Source organism: Scylla paramamosain, unplaced genomic scaffold (assembly GCF_035594125.1).
Source record: "Scylla paramamosain isolate STU-SP2022 unplaced genomic scaffold, ASM3559412v1 Contig114, whole genome shotgun sequence".
In the NCBI taxonomy this organism is placed as follows: Eukaryota; Metazoa; Arthropoda; class Malacostraca; order Decapoda; family Portunidae; genus Scylla; species Scylla paramamosain.
This window is the reverse complement of record NW_026973779.1, coordinates 7,501-14,030: the sequence shown is the minus strand read 5'-3', so window position 1 is coordinate 14,030 and position 6,530 is coordinate 7,501.

Genomic DNA, 6,530 nt, shown 5'->3' with positions numbered 1-6,530 from the left:
AGCACCGAATAGGGTCAGGAGTGTATGGGCGTAATTTGTATTTCCCGTACCACCCTAGGTCGACAGTGCTGTCAGGAAAGGTTCCTGTAGCTTTGATAAGTACCTGTCTGGTTTCTACAGTCCTCTCCAGGTGTCTGTCTTTGAGCGTGAACCGCTCAGCCTCCAAGACTTGCGGATGCTGGGTCAACAGGTGAGGCTCCAGCCCGAGGGGGAACTTCATTACCACCCATCGTTTCTGTCTTTCCTCCGGGTCGAGAGCTTCAATCCGAACCGCCTTGTTGTGGATGGTCTTGGTGTTGCTAAGGAGTGTAGCAGCCTCGTCGGTTAGTGCAGTGATGATCACTTCCCGCTTCACGTTGGGACGTACCTTAAGGCGAAGTGTAGGATGTGCTCGCGCCAAGGCATCTACGACGTCAAATCCTGTCCGGTAGTGTTCGTTTGGAAGCGCTTTGAATTTGCGCCATGGCTGCCCCATCTGATCCGGCTGGATGTTGATGTCTTCTCCTAGGGCAAGCTGCTGTTGTCGTCGCCGCTCCCTTGCTTCCTTTCTGCGGTTCTTCGTACGTTCCTCCCGTCCTGTCTGGAAGTCGTCCTCTTGGTCCTCGGGTTGTGGTCCGTCCCTCGGTCCTGGGTCGTCCTCGCGGTCCTCGTTGGTGGCCATCCTGAAGTCCATGATACCAACCACGTACTCCCTAGAAGCCCCTCTCCGGCTACGCGGGGAGATGCACGCCATTAGTTGCTACCATGGTGTAGGTGTTACGCATCTCAGCTTGTCCAGTTCACCTCTCACCCTAGCTGCACCTCCCTGCTACGCAGGGAGATGCATGTCCTATGGCCTAGCTCTAAGAGCAGCCGCCTAAAGTTCCTATGTACCTAGACCCTTCTGTAGGGACTAGCTCAGGGGAAGAGTTCCCTAACTACCTAAGTGCACTATACCAGGGTCGGGTTTCTGAGGCCTCACTGGCCGACACTCAGGAAACCCCTGGTGGATTGGAGGTTCACAGCCGGGCTACTAATCCGGACAGCTTCACTCCTTTCCAGTGCGAAGGGGAAAAAAGCTGATAGAAGGATAGGTTAGGTCTACCAAGGGGCGGCAAAAGTTGAGGGCGTCCTGTCGGGTTACCTCAGACTTCCAGCAGGCAAGCAACTCAGTAGTTCTCACGACACTTGCCCGTGGGGAAATCTGAAGTAACCCTACTCAACTGCCTTTGTCTATTCAGCATCTTTTTAAATGTGGCCGAAGCCTTGTCAAAGAATTATCGACGAGGAGGGGCGGAGGCAGCCTCTCGTCGTCCAGAACACTCGTGCCTTCCTGTTCACAAGTGTCTCCTGTGCCAGGTAAGTATTGCGACCAGCAGCGGTGGCAGAGGAGGTAGGGCCTTCACGATCCCGGTGTCTCCTGTGCCAGGTAAGTATGATTTCTGGGCGAGCGGGGAGCGGTGTTCAGCAACCCAAGCTTATGGATTCCTGTTGAGGAGGAGCAAGTTCCTCCTGCTGTAGGCGCCCTTAGAGGCAGCGGAGGTGTCGGGAAACGACCTGCCTTGCCACAGGATAGTCTGGTGGTAAAGGTACCCGACCTTGAGACCTCTTGACAGCTGCTACGGCGTCGTCGATGTCTTCTGCCTCTTCTGCGGCGTCTTCTTTCTTGGAAGGAGGAGGAGAGGAGGAGAGATGTTCTCTCTTCGGCGAGCTGCTTTGGTGTTGTCTCTGGCCCGCGCTTCCCACAAAATCCCTTTATATATGAATCGGGTGGGCCCGACGACTCCAACCCTGCCTTGTGATTGGTCAGAAACGTCCAGTGAGGCTCATCGCCCACGCAGTCACCGCATGAAAGATGTGATCATTATTGTTAGTCTAATTCATTTTGTTCTTATTCTTATTCTTATTCTTATTCTTTCTTCCCTCATTCATAACAAATCTTGGAAAATATACAGCAGAACTGACATGTCATTTAAAATTCTAAGACAATTAGCAAGAAAGTTGTGATATTCTTATTTTTTTCATTCTTTTTATTCTATTTTTTTCTTATTCTTGTCATAATTAATATTGTTATCTTTATTATTTTCATTTTTTTTTATTATTCTTCCTTATCTTATTCTTATTTATCCTACTTTTAGAGAGATGAGGCTTGTGCGGTCACCCATCCAAGTTCTGCCCGGACCCCCTGCTTAACCTTGCTGATCCCGCCGTCAGCTGATTGGTCAAGAGCGGAGAACAAGGTGTTGGGAGGGCTTATTTCTCTTATTCTTATTCTTTCCTGTATTGTTGTTGCATTGTTGTGCTGAAAATGTTGGAAAATATGCACTAAAATTAACCCTTCATTCATAATTCTACGACAATTAGCAAGAGAGATATATTATTACTTTTTTCCCTTATTTTTGTTCTTTTTATTCTTAATCTTCTTTTTTTTATTATAGTTGTTATTGTTATTTTATTATTTTCGTTTTTCGTTCATTCTCCTCATTCTTATTGCTATTTTTTTCTATTCTCAGAGAGATGAGGCTTTTGTGGTCACCCATCCAAGTTCTTCCCGGACCCCCTGCTTAACTGCGCTGATCCCGCCGTTAGCTAATTGGCCAAGACCGGAGAACTAGGTGTTGGGAGGCCTTCTTTCTATTATTCTTATTCTTTCTTCCCCCATTCATATCGTTGTATTGGAAATGTTGGAAAATATACAAAAGAATTCACCCTTCTATGACAATTAGGAAGAAAGACATGGGATGCTTTCTTTCTTTTTTTTTATATTCCTTTATTGTAATTTTTCTTATTCTTGTTATAATAATTCTTACTGTTATCTTTATTACTTAAAATTTTCGTTCATTCTCCCTATTCTTATTCTTATTTTTTTTATTTATTTATTTTTTTTCAGACAGATGAGGCTTGTGTAGTCACCCATCCAAGTATTGCCCGAAACCCCTGCGTAATCTCGACGATTTCATTTGACAATACCTATTTACTTATTTATTTATTATTATATTTATTAAAAAAAAAAAAGAAGAAAAGAAGATGAAGAATAAGGTATGTAATCGAAATACTCTCTCTATACTGTAGCAATAGTTTAGCTGGATGTACTTGTATTGTGTCAAAAATACTTGCAATATCTGCAATTGTAACCTGCAGTGTCGGCATAATGCATAATTAAGCAATGAAAAGAAAAATTAATAAAAGAATAAATGAAAAAAAGAAAGAAAAAAAGATACAATTAACAATTAAATATATTAGCTACCCCTCTACGTTTCTTTATCACTGCAGAAAAATGGAAACATTTTAACGTAGACTTGTCAAAATTCAACTGAAATTAAGGGTTAAATAAGGATTGTCACCCCTTCCCCAGAGGATATTCATTGTCTTTTAATATATATATATATATATATATATATATATATATATATATATATATATATATATATATATATATATATATATATATATATATATATATATATATATATATATATATTCTTTTTATTTAAAGTCTTATTTAGAGAGAGAGAGAGAGAGAGAGAGAGGTAACGTCCTTGAGGATAGCAGCTCGTCTACGCTCCGCTCAGTGATCAGCGTTAGAATGTAATTCCTCATTTCTTTAAAAAAAAAAAAAAAAAAAAAAAACAGAAACTTTATTTAGGGGGCTTGCTGGAAACAAACTACAATGGAGGAAAGAACAATATGTCTGCTATATGACCCACCCAGTTAAATTTTCAAGAAGCAAACGCAAGTTGGAAAATACGAGGAAGATAAATTTTCATTTATATACGTTTTATGGTAATTTCTGCCACGCCTTCCTCTATTCATCAAACGTCACTGACACTTATTCCCTTTATTTTTTACTTTACAGAATCTTTTGTAGGGCAAGACTCTAGAGGATATGTGCTTTCATAAATTCTATAATGCTTTGCTTATCATAGAGACATAAAAAAAAAAAATAATAATAATAAAAATAAATAAATTAATTAATTTAAAAAATCAAAATAAATAGATATATAAATTATTTAATCAATCAAATAAATTTCTATGCTTCACCTTTATAGCATTCGTATGAATGTCAAAACAAAACAAAAAATATAAATATAAATAATAATATGAAAAAAAAAAATTACTAAATATATGAAAAATAGCATTACTACTACTACTACTACTACTACTACTACTGCTACTACTACTACTATTTTTTTTTTTTTTTTTATGTAGGAAGGACACTGGCCAAGGGCAACAAAAATGTAATAAAAAAAATGCCCACTGAAATGCCAGTCCCATACAGGGGTCAAAGCAGTGGTCAAAAAATGATGAATAAGTGTCTTGAAACCTCCCTCTTGAAGGAATTCAAGTCATAGGAAGGTGGAAATACGGAAGCAGGCAGGGAGTTCCAGAGTTTACCAGAGAAAGGGATGAATGATTGAGAATACTAGTTAACTCTTGCGTTAGAGAAGTGGACAGAATAGAGGTGAGAGAAAGAAGAAAGTCTTGTGCAGCGAGGCCACGGAAGGAGGGGAGGCATGCAGTTAGCAAGATCAGAAGAGCAGTTAGCATGAAAATAGCGGTAGAAGACAGCTAGATATGCAACATTGCGGCGGTGAGAGAGAAGCTGAAGACAGTCAGTTAGAGGAGAGGAGTTGATGAGACGAAAAGCTTTTGATTCCACCCTGTCTAGAAAAGCAGTATGAGTGGAACCCCCCTCAGACATGTGAAGCATACTCCATACATGGACGGATAAGGCCCTTGTACAGAGTTAGCAGCTGGGGGGGTGAGAAAAACTGGCGGAGACGTCTCAGAACACCTAACTTCATAAAAGCTGTTTTAGCTAGAGATGAGATGTGAAGTTTCCAGTTCAGATTATAAGTAAAGGACAGACCGAGGATGTTCAATGTAGAAGAGGGGGACAGTTGAGTGTCATTGAAGAAGAGGGGATAGTTGTCTGGAAGGTTGTGTCGAGTTGATAGATGGAGGAATTGATTTTTTGAGGCATTGAACAATATCAAGTTTGTTCTGCCCCAATGAGAAATTTTAGAAAGATCAGAAGTCAGGCGTTCTGTGGCTTCCCTGCGTGATATGTTTACCTCCTGAAGGGTTGGACGTCTATGAAAAGACGTGGAAAAGTGCAGGGTGGTATCTTCAGCGTAGGAGTGGATAGGACAAGAAGTTTGGTTTAGAAGATCATTAATGAATAATAAGAAGAGAGTGGGTGACAGGACAGAACCCTGAGGAACACCACTGTTAATTGATTTAGGAGAAGAACAGTGACCGTCTACCACAGCAGCAATAGAACGGTCAAAAAGGAAACTTGAGATGAAGTAAACAGAGAGAAGGATAGAAACCGTAGGAGGGTAGTTTGGAAATCAAAGCTTTGTGCCAGACTCTATCAAAAGCTTTTGATAATTATGTCCAAGGCAACAGCAAAAGTTTCACCAAAATCTCTAAAAGAGGATGACCAAGACTCAGTAAGGAAAGCCAGAAGATCACCAGTAGAGCGGCCTTGACGGAACCCATACTGGCGATCAGATAGAAGGTTGTGGAGTGATAGATGTTTAAGAATCTTCCTGTTGAAGATAGATTCAAAAACTTTAGATAGGCAGGAAATTAAAGCAATAGGATGGTAGTTTGAGGGATTAGAACGGTCACCCTTTTTAGGAACAGGTTGAATGTAAGTAAACTTCCAGCAAGAAGGAAAGGTAGTGTTGACAGACAGAGCTGAAAGAATTTGAATAGGCAAGGTGCAAGCATGGAGGCATTGTTTCGGAGAACAATAGGAGGGACCCCATCCGGTCCATAAGCCTTCCGAGGGTTTAGGCCAGCGAGGGCATGGAAAACATCATTGCGAAGAATTTTAATAGGTGGCATGAAGTTGTCAGAGGGTGGAGGAGAGGGAGGAACAAGCCCAGAATCGTCCAATGTAGAATTTTTAGCAAAGGTTTGAGCAAAGATTTCAGCTTTAGAAATAGATGCGATAGCAGTGGTGCCATCTGGTTGAAATAGAGTAGGGAAAGAAGAAGCAGCAAAGTTATTGGAGATACTTTTTGGCTAGATGCCAGAAATCACGAAGGGAGTTAGAGAGAGAGAGAGAGAGAGAGAGAGAGAGAGAGAGAGAGAGAGAGAGAGAGAGAGAGAGAGAGAGAGAGAGAGAGAGAGAGAGAGAATGTGTGTGTGTGTATATGTGTCGGTTGGGTTGTGAAGGATGGGAAAAACCAGCAAGCCTCGGCTCCACTGACTGATCGATACTTGAATGTAATTCAAGTAAGGCGAAGTTAGGTTAGATTAGGTCAGGTCAGGTTAAGTTAGGTTAGGTTAGGTTAATTTAGGTTAGGTTGTTAGTGTTAGTTTAGGGTAGTTTAGGTGATGTTACGTTATGTTAGGTTAGGTTAGGTTAAGTTAGGTTATGTTAGGTTAGGTTAGGCCAGCTTTGCTTAATTTAGGTTAGGTTAATTTAGGATATTATAGGTTAGGTTCATTTAGGTGAAGTTTGGTTACATTAGGTTAGGTAATGTTAATTTAAGTTAGATTAGGTTAGTCAGGTTAGGTGAAGTTAAGTTAGGTTA